Source organism: Durio zibethinus, chromosome 2 (genome assembly GCF_047325235.1).
Source record: "Durio zibethinus cultivar Kanyao isolate XHJ-2024 chromosome 2, ASM4732523v1, whole genome shotgun sequence".
Classification (NCBI taxonomy): Eukaryota; Viridiplantae; Streptophyta; class Magnoliopsida; order Malvales; family Malvaceae; genus Durio; species Durio zibethinus.
This window is the reverse complement of record NC_143163.1, coordinates 30,209,786-30,224,871: the sequence shown is the minus strand read 5'-3', so window position 1 is coordinate 30,224,871 and position 15,086 is coordinate 30,209,786.

Genomic DNA, 15,086 nt, shown 5'->3' with positions numbered 1-15,086 from the left:
CTTTCGAAAGAATAATCCTGGTGAGGAATGAACAATTTCAAAAAGCTTTCGATAAGTTTAAACAATATTTATCAAACCCTCTAATATTAGCATCTTCTATTCCAAAAAAAAACTATTGATTCTATACATAATGGTACATGATGAATAAATAGGAGGTGTGTTGGGTCAACAAGATGAATCTACAAGAAAAAAAGAGCTATTTATTACCTGAGTAAGAAATCCACAGAATATGAGTTTAAGTATTCATCATTAGAAAAAGTATGTTACCTTTTGGCTTGGACAACTAAAAATTCAGGTAGTATATACATACAACATGTTCATAGCTTAACTAGATCCTATCAAATATGTCTTTGAGAAACCATCACTATTAGGAAGAATCACAAGATGGCAAGTGATGTTTTCGAAATATGACATAGTGTATGTGAGTTAAAAAGTAATAAAAAAAGTGTCATTACTGAATTTTTGACAGATAAAGCTATTGATGACTACGAACCTATAAAGTTTAATTTTTTAGATGAAGAATTAATGGCCATCTCAGGGATAGAAGAAGATAATGGCAAGGAAAAAATATGGAAAATGTACTTTGATGGGGCTGCCAATACCATGAGGCATGAAATTAGAGCAATCTTAACATCTTCAATGAAGCATTATTATCTTGTTACAACAAGATTTAACTTCAATTGCACCAATAATGTAATTGAATATGAGGCTTGTGTTATGGGGCTACATGCTACTTTGGATAGGAAAATTGAAGTGTTAAAGGTGTTCGAAATTCAACTCTAGTCATTTATTAATTAAAAGGTGAATTGGAAACAAAGGATTCAAAACTCATCCCTTATCACAAATACATTTTAAAGCTGTGCAAACAATTTAAGGTAATTCAGTTTGAACACTTATTTCATGAAGAAAATCAGATTGCAGATGTATTGGCTACCTTGGCTGTAATGGTATAGTTCGATGATACTGTTGAAATTCAACCTATCAAACTAGATATCAAGGATAGACCAGTACACTATGCCAACTTAGAAGAGGAGAATGATGGCAATCCCTGGTATTATGACATTGTGCAATATCTAAAAGGTTAATAGTACCCTTATCAAGCAATAAAAGATGATAAGAGAGTTTTAAGAAGGTTGGCTATGAAATTCTTTTTAGATAGGGAAATTCTATACAAAAAAGGCAAAGACCAAGTATTATTATGTTGTGTAGGTGCCTTTGAGGCCAAAAAGATTATTAAGAAAGTTTATAATGATGTATGTGGAGCACATGCAAATGGGTATATGATGGCAAGATAAGTTATATGAGCTGGATATTACTGGTTGACAATAAAAAAAGATTACATTGATTATGCTAAAAAATACCATAAATGTTAGATTTATGCTGACAAGATTCATGCTCTACCTAGTGCATTACATATTATAGTGCCATCTTGGCCATTCTCAATGTAAGGAATGGATGTTATTAGTCTCATCACCCTAAAGGCCTCAAAAGGGAATAGATTCATTTTTGTGATGATTGTTTACTTCACTAAATGGGTCGAAGTCACCTCTTTCACAACTATGACTAGATCAATGGTTTGTAAATTCATCAAAAGATAAATAATCTATAAATATAGGCTCCGAAAAAGAATCATCTCAAACAATGCAAATAATTTAAAAAATAAAATGATGTAAAAAGTATGTGTTCAGTTCAAAATCAAACATCATAATTCAGCTCTATATCACTCAAAAATGAATAGGGTAGTAAAAGCTGCAAACAAAAATATCAAAAGGATTCTGAATAAGATGACCAAAACATACAAAGATTGGCACGAGAAATTACCTTTTACCCTACATGCGTATCAAACTTCTATGCGCACTTCTACTGAGGCAACTCTTTTTTCCTTGGTTTATGGGATGGAAGCTGTATTGCCAATAGAAGTAGAGATCACATCCTTAAGAGTTCTAAGGGAAGTGAAATTAGAAGAAGCTAAATGGGTCAAAGAGCGCTATGAATAATTAAATTTCATTAAAGAGAAAATATTAGCAGTATTTTATCATGGCCAATTATACCAAAAGAGAATGATGAGAGCTCATGACAAAAAGGTCAAACCTAATCAATTTTGAGAAAGAGAGTTAGTATTGAAAATAATTCTTCTAAGTCAGTATGATGATAGGGGAAAATGAATTTCGAATTAGGAAAGATCATATGTGATAGAGAGAGCTTTTTTGAGAAAAGCTTTAATTTTGTCAGAAATGGATGTAGATGAACTTTCTAATCCTATTAATTCTGATGCAATAAAGAAGTACTTTGCTTGACTCCAAAAAAATAAAAAAAAAAGAAAAAGTTTAAGTTGAAAACCCGAAAAAGGCTTGAACCAAAAACAAAAACAAAAAAAATAATATTCAAGTTGAAAACCTGAAAGGGCAACTTAAGCTCCAAAAGAGAAAAATGCCAGCTTGAATTGAACGAAGGCAAATTTGGATGAATATAATATGGCATCACCTAAAAGGCATACTAGAGATAGTGAATTTTAAATAACTCTAAAGTGTCGAACCATCATATTTTAGTTGAATTTTTGAAGAAACTCAAGATTTGCTGTCATGATTATCTGACCATTTATCTTGAGACATTGCTACCCTGAATAGCCATCCTTGTACACTCTTTTTTTGTCTCTATACCATAATTTGTAATTTATTGCTTATCTAAATAAATGAAAGCTGTCTTATTGTTCTCTTTTATGTTTTATACATTGCTAATATATTTGTCCTTTCTTTTTATACCTTACCACGAATAGAAGAAGTACATAACTTGCATCTCACTCTTTGAAAATGATTAATAATTAAACAAAGTCATAAGAAGTTGTGTGTCACTTTGAAGAATTAAAGAAGAAAAGGGCCAAAGATGAATTTCTCCAAATAAGAAAAAAGTGGCTTCCATAGTTTTCCTTGGGATAAAGATAAATATTCAGGCTAATGAAGGGTGGTTTCTTTGCCAAAAGTGTGTAGAAATGATAGTGTAGAAGCCTTAGTACCATAATTAATGTTTTGTCTACATCCTAGATAGGGCATACAGTTACATATTCACTTATCTGATCTTGGTTTAATCTAGATCATTTCATATGATTCATGGTTTCGCTTCAGTCATTTATTTTTAACCTTGACTCGATCTTGATCACTTTATTTTGACTCATGGTTTTATCCCAATCATTTGGTCTTGGCTTAGTCCAAATCATTTCTTATGATTCATGATTTTGTTCTGATCATTTTCTGACCTCAACTCAATTTTGGTCATTTCATTTTGACTCTTGATTTTGTCTCGATCATTAGATCTTGGCCTAGTCCAGATCATTTCATATAATTTATGATTTCATCCTGGTCGTTTATTTCTGACCTCGACTCAGTCTCAGTCATTTCATTTTGACTTATGGTTTCATTTTGATTATTTGGTCTTGGCTCAGTTTAGATTATTTCTTATAATTCGTGGTTTCATTTAAGTCATTTTCAACCTTGACTCAGTCTTGGTCACTTCATTTTGACTTGTAGTTTTAGCCCGGTTATCTAGTCTTGGCTTAATCTAGATCATTTCTTATGACTTATGGTTTCATCCAGTCATCTGATCTTAGCTCAATACAGATCATTTCTTATGATTCTTGATTTCGTCTCGATCATTTTTTACCTCAACTCGATCTTGGTTACTTTATTTTGACTTGTGGTTTTATCTTGGTTACCTGATCTTGGCTCAGTCCATATTGTTTTTCAAATTCGTGGATAATTTTTGATTGACTGGAATAGAGGGGGTGTCTAGGTATTTACAATATCCATGTCTAATAGAGATGTGCAAAAAGGGGCAACTGTAGATACCTATTTATGTCTGGGCCTAATTGGACCGGTTTCTTTTGTATTTTTGTTATTATAGTATATATTATAATATAGTATTATGGTATACTATTATTAATATCACTATTATTATTATATTATTATTATTATTATATTTATTATTGTATTATTATATTATTTATATTTTCATTTTTTTCTATTCCATTTCTTTCTTTTATTCTTTCCTTTTTAGTTCCAATTTGCACGTGGATGGGAAAAGGGAATCAAGATCAGAATCCCTTGGTCAAATTTAATATATAATCGTATCAATGTGATTGACTGAAATTTTAGACCCAAAAATCATGTTGGATAGAATGCAATCTCAGGATTCAAGCCTAGGATTGATTCTGTTCATTTCTTAAAACTAATATTAAAATTGCCTATAAATTGGACTAAATTTACAAAGGATACACAAAAATTTTGAGGGAAGAAGGCTCTGAAAAAATTCTGGTAGTAGCGGTTTCTAGAATTTTGGAGTTAGGATTTAGGGTTTGATTTGTAGTTTTGAGTGTGGTTTTAGGTTTCTAGAGGTAGATTTAAGGTTGTAGAAGGTTTTAGGAAAGATTTAGAGCTTTCTGGGGAGGTTTGAGGATTTTCTGAGATTTTTTGGGAAATTTTTGAGTTTTTTTAGGGTTGAGATGAATTTTTTGATAAAGGTTTGAATTTTTCAATGATTTTTTCAACGAGGGTTTGAAGTTTCTGACAAGATGCCGATGAGATTCTCAAAATTCGACGAAGATTTCTAGATTTCGATAAAATTTCTAAAATCTAATGAAAGTTTTCAGAATTTGACAAAGTTTCCAAATTTTGTTTGAATTTTTGGACAGGTTTTTTAAAGAGAGGGTGAAAGATCCTAAAGCTAGAGAGAGAGTGGCTCAGGTGATTCTAAGGAAAACACTGAAGCTTTAGCTTTTATACTGTTACAGAGTGATGCCGTTTTGGACAACCTAGGATCCATGCATAGACTCGATGACCCGCGCTTCGACCCAACCCGATCGCAGGTTTTTCTTTTTTCATTTTATTTTTATTTTCTTATTTTATTTTGTTTTTTATTTGTATATTATTTTTCTAGTTTTATTTAAAAAAAGTTATTTTTGCCATTTTATTTCTGAAAGTAAAAAAAGGAAAATTATTCAATAAAAAAAAAGGGAGATCTTTTCAAATAAAAAAAAATCTTTTCAAATAAAGTTTTCTAAAACATTTATAAAATCCTTTCAATAATAAATAAAAAAATCTTTTTAAAATAAAAATACTTACAAAATAAATTCATGAATTCTACTAAACTATTGGAGAGTTTTCATGGGTTTAATTTTTTTATTTTTAAAATGGAATCCACCAAACTATTGGAGAGTTCCATAAATCATTTTTTTTAAAGGTAAAAAAATAAAATAATAAAAAAATAGTTTTTATCTTTTAAACTATTGGAGGATTATTTTTAAGTCCTACCAAACTATTGAGAGACTTTACTGATAAAAATATGTTAATAAATCCAATGATGGAGCCTCTTCAGAATGGGACACTAGTCTTTATAAATACTCCTAAGGTAAGAAAATTATCTTAAATTGCTACCAAACTATTAGAACAATTTTAAGATACATTTTCGATATTAAATTATTTGGTAAATCATAAAATGATCAAGGCTTGGATAATTTGAAATCTAATTGGTACTATCTTTTAAATGGGCGTTGTAGGGATGCTATAATTTTTCTCATGCATAACCAGCTCCCAAACTTAACTCCTGGTTTCATGGATCAGAATATGTGTCAGGGGGCCAATCACACCTAAACAAAAAAAGATTGGTGGCGACTTCTTCTAACCTGTGTTTAACAGTAGGTTTATAGATCTATACATTATGACAGATACAAATTATATTAAGTAGACCTAGCAATTTAAAACATGATATGAAAATGATACGAATAAAGGATATGGAGATAACACTACTTAAAATTTTTAAAAAATCATAAATAGGTTTAATAAAATAAAAAAATTATATTTTATGTTTTCGTGTCAACACGAATTATGATACGTGATTTTCATGTAAAACGTAACATGAATACAGTATTTTACACAACACTGTGACATTAATTGCTAGGTCTAATATTAAGGATAAGCACATATTTCGTAATGAGTACAAGCATCTATGGAAGTTGAAAAATTCATTAACAATTTTATCCACTAACTTTCAAAGGGAAAAAATATTTCATGCATATGAAAGATTTACTCAACAAATCTAAAATGATCAAAACAATCTTTCATTAGTATGTCCTATAAAAAAAATTCTCAATAAGAATCATAGTTCATATATAGTTAAAAGATATGAGAACTAATGACTAATAAGATTCCAATCATCATGTTATAATCAAAATTATATAAGTATAATTTTCCAAACATGATGAACACATATGGTATAGCAAAGAAAAAAATAAAAGCATAATTATTCAAATATATTTTGAATATTTCAAAGTATAGCAATGTACTTAATCCAAACATATGCAAATATTCAAGCATATATTTCAATCAAAATCATTATAGTATATGCAAAAATATTTCAAATTATATTAGCAAGATACCAAAAATGATACAAACATTTGGACATAATGTGGTACATGCTATCTTGATGATCTCAACTAATAAACATGCATAAAAGTTCAAATAATAAGTTCATAATCAGAGTCAAAGCAGTTAAAGTTCAAGAAATCAATATATTCAACTCATATCTAAGTTCTAAGATTCATCTTAAATAAATATTCATGTATTAAAGATCATTAATCTCATCAAAGCAATCATAAACTAGTAATGAATATTAATCAAAGTGCACAAATCAATTCAAACTTTTAAGAATTTTAACACAATCTTTATCAAGTAGATTGGTGACTAATTGTGCATAATATTAACCTATTCAAGCACGAAATAACATTTTTGCACATAATTTCTAATGAAAAGTATTTAAAGCAATCAAAGTATATATATCTTTTAAACACTTATCAAAGTAAACATATATCAAAACATATACTAAATATTATGTATGGTCTACTATAGACATTGAATTTTTTAAAGATTTTTGGAGTTGGGCCTCAATTTTACTGAGTAGCCTTAAGTTTATTATGTTTTTATTAAGTTCTTAGGTCGAGGCCCAATTTAATTTTTTTTGGGCCTGAACCCATTATTTTTATTTTTATTTTTATTTTTATTTTATCATTTATATAATAATAATTAAATATTAAATAATAAATTAATTAAACTAAAAAACACAAAACATAAAAGAAAAAAAAACATAAAAAACAAGGTTGAGGGACTGATGGCAATGGGTGCCATGCACGGCACCATTGGCCACGTATTCCTCTGAGCTCGTTGCACCTTGCACCTTGCACCTATCTTAAACACTGGTTAACCACTCCTCTACACCATGCACGTACCCCAAACCACCTCCTGAAACCCAGCCAAACTTACCTTGGAACCACCTACCTTGGCAATTGGGGGGGCAACCAGAGCTCTATAAATAGAGCTTCGTGGCAACAAACCAAAAAAAAGAAAAAAAGGAAGAGACTCTGCCCTAAAAAAAACCCACTAAAAAAGATTGCAAAAAAAAGAAAAACCACCTTAAAAAAAGTGGAAACCTTGCGATAAAGGGGCCAAAAGAAAAAAGACCTAAAACCACAAAAAAAGAAAAAAGCTTTAAAAAAAAATCTTTTCAGCTAAAATTTTTTTTTTCCAACGAGAGCAAAAAAAAATCTCATGCCAACCGAAATCAAAATCCAAAAAAAAAAATCAAAGGCAAAATAACCACAATCCCTTAGTGAGGAACCCAACGCTAGTGCAAACATTAGAAAAAAATCAACATAGAAATAAAAAAAAATGTAAAAGAAAATTTTTAGGTTTTTTTAGGTGAAGCCGAAAAGTTTTGTTTAGATTTAGGCTGTTAAAGCTTTTTTTTTTTTTGTGAAAAAGAGGTTAGAATGGGGTATAGAAGGTCAAGATGATCATTTGGGTGTTTTATGGGCTCTTTTCAATCATTGGTGACAATAGTTGGTGACCACTGATGTCGAATAGGGCTACAGCCAGCATGGTAACAGATGGCTAGTCTTGTTTTTGTTAGAGGGAAAAAAGTTTTTTTAGTGAAGGAGAGAAGAAATGAGTTGAAAAAAAATAAAGCTTTCATATAAAAGGGAAGAGCAAAAAAGATGCTGTTTTGGACCATTGGATCTGCTTGTCCACCCTAGGTTGACTCGTAACCTATGTGCCCAACCTGCCTCAGCATCCCTCAACTAGCTTTCAACCGATTCAGTTGTACCTAAACTGCTCTCTGTCCTTTCAATTTCAGACAAGTTCATCTAAATCAAACTGGACCTCGATTGCTTGAATCGGTTGGTTTTGGTATTTTACTTTTTGTTTTTTGATTTTTTTTTATTTTTAAGTTATTTATTTATTTTTTATTTATGCATGTTTAAAATTTAAATTTTCTAAAATAAAGATTTGTTGTTTTTTAAATAATAATAATAATAATAATAATAATAATAATAATAATGAGTACAAAAAATAGAGAAAATAAAATAATGAAAAATAAAATTTAAATTCTTGATAGTTTTATTAAAAAATTAAAACAAACCTTATAGAATAATATAATAAAAAATAACTAAAGATAATAATAACAACAATAATGAAAATGAAAATAATTTCAAAACTTTTGATAATTTAAATTTGGAAAAAATGTAGAAGAATAATAAAAAAAATAATGAAAAAAATATAAGAAAATAAAATTTTATTTGATAATGAGATTCTGAAGTATATCAAGTAGCAATGCCTACGAAATTTTTAGGTAAAAAGATTTTTTTAAATACTACCAACGTATTGGAGTATTTGTAAAAAAATTTTCAATACAATAAAAATGTTCATTTTTTTAATAAAATAAAAATAAAAATTAACCAAAAACTATTAATAAAATTAAAATTAACTAAAATAAGAATAAAAATAATAAAAAATGATGAAAAATAAGTTTTTATTTGATGATGAGATTTTAAAGTATTTCAAGAAGTAATATTTTATGAAATCTATAAGTGAGAAGATTTTTTAAATATTACCAGTATATTAGAGTATTTATAAAAAAATTTCTATATGATAAAAATTTCTTTTTTCTTCCATAAAAATAATAATTTTAATAAAAAAATAAAAGAAAATTTTAAAGTAAAATAAAATTTGTGCAGTAATATATTGTGATTTGCATTGCATGTATGATTTAGTTTTTTATGAAAAATAAATACGAGCCTCCAAAGATGAGACTCTAAAGTATTTCAAGAAGCGAAACTTAAGAAATCTCTAGGTGAAAAAAAGTTCTTTTAATGTTACCAACATTTTAAAACATTTTAAAACATTTTAAGAATTATTACAATAAAGGGACTCTAGTTTACTCTTCTCGAATAAATAATAAAATAATAAAAAGAATAAGAAACTAAAATTTTAGTAAATAAAGAAGGTCAAGGAAATATTTTTAAATAAAGAAACTACGACCTTTTTTGTTAGAATTAAAGAATAACATGTAATTAATTGGTACCGTTTTAAATGGGCACTATGTGAGTGCTAATCCTTCCCCACACGTTTTTTACTCTTAGTCCCAAATTATTTTGTAGACCCTAAAATTATATTTTTAATAAATTTTAATTAGTTTTAAGATTTTATTAAAATGATATGTTTTAGTAGGTGGCCAATTACACCCATTCACAAAATATTGGTGGCAACTTCGTTTTATTTTTCCTTTTCATTTTCAAATTCATCCGACGGCTCCAAAATTATTATGACAGTTTGACGACTCCACTGGGGAAATCATTTTTTTTTTTTAGAGTTAGGCTAAAAAATTAATGATGTGTTATCCTCAATTTTGATTTAATGATCTTAATTAGTATGTAACTTTAATTTTTTTGATTTTGATTTTGTTTTTTAAATAACAATAGTAATAAAAAATTTATATGCATTTCATTTAAATTATGTCATTTGTCCATCATTTATTTTTTATATATTATTTTTAATAAATTATGAGGCATGTAGGATAGAAATTGTGATGTCATTTTCTCTCACACACATGATGACACATTTTTTATCATGCATGAGCTCTATACCTGGGCTCAGTCCATTTTAAGAGGGAATAGAGTACCTATGCTCTCATGAGGTGACAATTTCTACAATGATAAGCAAAATACTCTCACTGAAATTGAATCATTTTCGTTCGTAGCCTCTAATGGGTGAGGATCAATGTGCCTTACTAGTCCTGTATAGATGCTAGTGAAGAATAATTTGATAACCTTAGATGAACAAATCCTCACTTAGCATATATTGAACCTTAGAGGACAACCTTAGAGCCCTATCGACTTTTTTATAGAAACAACCCAAATACGCATTAAAATTTGGAAAAAAAAAAAGAAATAGAAATAATAAAAGAAAAGCATTTTCTCAAAGAAAAAAAGAAAAGAAAATTTCTTTTTTACATTTAGTTCATTCATTTGGTAGTCATCCAAAATTTACGTTTTTGAAAAATGTTTTAAAATAAAATGAAGAACATTTTTTAGCATGATCCAACAAGCATATAAAATAGCAACAAACAAAATTTTTCAAAAATAAAGGTTTTTGTTAAATTCTTTGTTTATTGGCCAAATAAAAAGTAATGAAAAAAGAAAAATTTTTGAATCCTAGTTATTTTATGTGATAAAAAAATATATGCGTTCTTGAATTTTTCTTTTTTTTCTAAAAAAAAAATGAGAATTTGAAGTTTGAATATTGTTTCATCTTTCACATTTTCATTTGATCTTTTTGCATACATTTTTATCATTTTCTTTAAAAAATGATGGAAAGAATAAGGTAAGACATGTAACCTATCCCATGCACATCTTAATAAGTAGTGCATGTACTCCATCTTATTACATATCTTAAGGCTGTGTCAACCTCATTAGGCCAATGCAACACATGCTTTGCATTCTATGTAGACATATCTCATGCTTATGATAGGTTAGTGCATTTGATACAAGTAGTTGGCATTAGTCATAGGTATATATCTTATCATTTATATAAGTATGTCATTGTATTCCTTCCACCAAATCTATGAACAGTAAGGTTTTATAAAACATACATTGCATTTCACATGAACATACCCCACCATCACTGTAACAGAGTGTTACATTCCTTGTATACACATTCATAGGTAATGAAAATATTTTCATTTGGGGCCATGTACATGTGAAAATCCATTATCTTAGGCTTTTTGTTATTTCATAACATTTTTCATATTCGTAAATAATGCTCTGTGTGCCATGCAAGTTAGAGATTGTTTTATGGCATTCATTCGATAAAGGTAATAATATAGAATTTTTAGTCTAAGTTTAGAAAAAAAATGTTTGTTTTGGTGGGAATCAAAATGGCAAAAATGAAAGATCAATCAAAAGCAAAAATTACTGCATTGAAGTTAAATCAAGAGGAATTTTGGCACGAGTTTCGAAAAATGAAACAATAAATTACTCAATAGATAGAAATGGTTAAAGGTAGTGGTAAGGTTAAGTTTGTTGCTCCTCTAGGGTCATTGTCACTTTCGATTTCATTAAATTAAGATCAACTAGCCCCTATTAGTTCCAACACTTTTCCAGCATTGGGTGATTCGAACTTTGGTCATTAAATTAAGTTCTAGCATTGGGTGATTCGAACAATGACCAAAGTTTGGGTGAGCTCAAGAGAAGAATGTGTGAATTGGCCGCATAAATGATTGAACTCAAAGGTCTGATTTTCATGATGGAGTCACCTATCTTCAAGCAACCCTCAACAATTATCCTAAGTCTAAACTTGTACCTAAGTCCTTCTCATGACTGTGTTCAACCTCTCTTCCAAGCACCTAGGATTAAGCCCCAAAATTTCATGCAATATACAAGAATTCCATATTTGAATTCATGCTCACTACCTCACATTTTACAATGACTTGTTTAGCATGCTATCCATCGCCACCTTTTTAACCTAATTTTTGATCTAAAGTTTCCCAATTCACTTCAACGCCAACTATACCACTATTTTTTTTAACAAAGCAACCCGATTATAAAATAGAAAAGCTATCGCACCACCAACACCAAAATGAGAACCCCTATTGACCCAATACTTAGGTCCTACACAGATTTATACCCATTGCTTTTGAAAAACTATCTCATTGCCCCTGTCCTATTGAACCCTTCAAACCACCTTATCCCAAATGGTATGATCCCAATACCCGATGTGAATACCATTTTGACGTTATAGATCATTCTTTGAAAGGTTGCATGTCTTTGAAATATAAGATACAAGGATTGATAAAAGTCAAATATGTGAGTTTTAATGCCAAAATAAAGCCAATTGTTTACAAAAATCCATCATCAATCATGCTAAGATAGCAAGTAGTGCTGTAGGCAATAATAAAGTTGGCTAAGATAATGAATAGAAAGTATAAACATTAAAGCAAAGGATTGTCCCCACCAGCAATCATAGTTATCTCTTTTTAGACTTTTTAGATAAAGAAAGAAGGCAGTATGAGAGAGTTTGGCATTTAACAACTTTCGTCCTAGGATGGTTCATAATGTGTAAACTTGAAACTTTTGAGAATAAATGAAAACTTTTCTTAACTTGAATTTTATATGGATAAACATTTTTATTTACATTTCATTTTTTAAATAATGGAATGTTTAAAGGAGCTCATGAAAAAGAAGAATGGTTGTAAATATACTTTCACCAAACTTTTGAGGTAGAAGAAATGTTTTTAAATAACCCAGCTTGAATATAGGATGGAATTTAAGGTCATTCTTAATAATAATAATAAAATTCGACTTGTATATCATGCATAATTTGTTTGAATTCATTATTTTTCATACCAGCTAAGGACAAGGAATGATGATTATGAATATACTTTTATTAAACCTTCAAAGCAAAAAAATATTTTTGAAAGTTTTAATAATGGAATTCATGTAATGCATTTCTAACTTTTGGGTAATTAACAAAAGGTTCAAAGATAGCATGTCATAGGAAATTAGATTAGTTAAATCTGTGTACTCATAACACTCGAGCCTGTACCAAAATCATGAAAAATGAAAATACAAGTCGGATGGACAGAATGAAAAAGGCCTAAGGGAAAATCAAGGAAACAGTTATGGGAATGCAATAGAATATGGATAGACAATTGACAGAATTAAAATATATGTTAATAGGATTAACAAAAGGAAAAAAAATTGATAAAACACATAGGGCATGTGAAGAAACAACTATTAAGGAACCATCGTATCCATTTGGGTTCACATATCTATATGTTTCATACCCTCATATGTCACAAGTACCTCTAGCAACCCATCAACCTTATGTTGACACTTTTGCCAAGTTAGCCTCAGTTTAGATGAATGTCAATATGTGGCCTATTCCCTATGATCCTATTGTGATAACCAACTTGGATGATCCTAAAAAATATGAGAAGTTGAAAGGAGTACCAGAATTGGTTGAGAACACAGAGTTTAAAAGCAAGTATAATTTATGAGAAGAGGGACTTAGGGTGGTAGAAAGAAGTGATATCTTCAAGACAAGTGATGCTAATAAGCTTAGCCTAGTTCCTGACTTGGTAATCCCTAAAAAGTTCAAGGTTTCGATATTTGAGAAATATGATGGAAATAGATACCCTAAGATACATTTGACTTGATACTGTAACAAAATGGTTGGGTATGCTCATAATGAATAATTGCTTATTCATATCTTTTAAGAAAGTTTAATAGACGTAGTTGCCAATTAGTATTATAGTTTGGAAAGAGGTCAAATTCATACTTAGAGGGATTTATCTTGGGTATTTTTAAAGCAATACTAGCACATGTTAGAAAGAACCTCAAATCGATTAACCCTTCAAAACATGAAAATCAGCCTTAATGAAAGCTATAAAGAATATGTCATTAGTGGAAAGAGATAGCATCGCAAGTATGACCACCCTTCACTAATATGGAGTTAAATTCTTTATTTATGGATACTTTTCCTTCTCTTTACTATGATAGGTTGATAGGTAACACCTTTTTAGAATTTATAGATTTACTATTTACTGTGGTTAGAATTAAGGATGGGATAAAAAAAGAAAAATTATAGATGCTAGTGCAAAGATTTATAATGAAAGGAAGGGAGGTATTTCTAGGGAAAATGCTCAAAAAATAACTGTTGAAGGGTGAAATGAGAAAAACTTTAGCATGATACATGAAGATCTAGTGGATGGTCATTGGTTAACACACTTGCCCTAACCTTTTTATAATTTGACACCTCAGGCCAATGACTTTCCTCAACCATTTCATCCTTATGTTCAAATGTCCTTTTCCTAGAATCTTTCACCATAGGTATTCACAAAATGAAGGATCAATTCAAGCCATCCACAAAGCCATAAAATAAAAAGAGTCAAAACACATCATTCACTTTTAATATCCTACATGGAGCTTTTCCTGTTGCTTGTCAGTAATCATATGAATTCTTCTATCTCTGTAAAGCTTAGAAGGCCTCCTAACATAAAAAAGGTATAATCCCAGTGCTAAATGTGAATACCATGATGGGGTCAAAGGACATTCCATAGAAAATTGCATTACCTTCAAGGATATGGTTCAGTGTTTGATCAATGCAAATCCTGTAAAATTTAAAAAGCTAGTTGGTGGCTTTGATAATTGATAGTGGTGAAATTAAGGGTCAAGATTCTAAAGCTAAAATGACAAGTAAAGGACCTTTTTTTTAAGCTTGTATATCATCTTAACGGTACTATTAAGAATGTGAATTTTGAATTAGGCTTGAATGTTTACATTGAATGAATGGATATGGTACATCATATTGTCATAAATTTGTTAACATTGAAACTTTTTAATTCCTTTTCAGTATTAAAATTTTAAGTTTTTTTTTTAAAAAGTAAAAAATAAAAAATTTGTTGAATTTGAATAAAGACTTATAAGTCATAAAAAGAGAAATGCCCTAAAAAACGAAAAATGACTTTTAATTTTTGGATTTTTGTTGATTTATGAATATTGTTTTCTAACTCTTGTGTGATATAAATTTAAAAAAATTGATTTGTAATTATTTGAGAATAAAGTCCCATATAAGTGGTTTTCAAGATTATTAAAAAGTTTTTGAAAAAAATAGGCCTTTTTAAAAGGAAATATATGTTTTTTAAATGGTAAGAATCTTAAAATAATTGGGGATTAATATTAAAAAATAAACTCATCCAATTCTTTC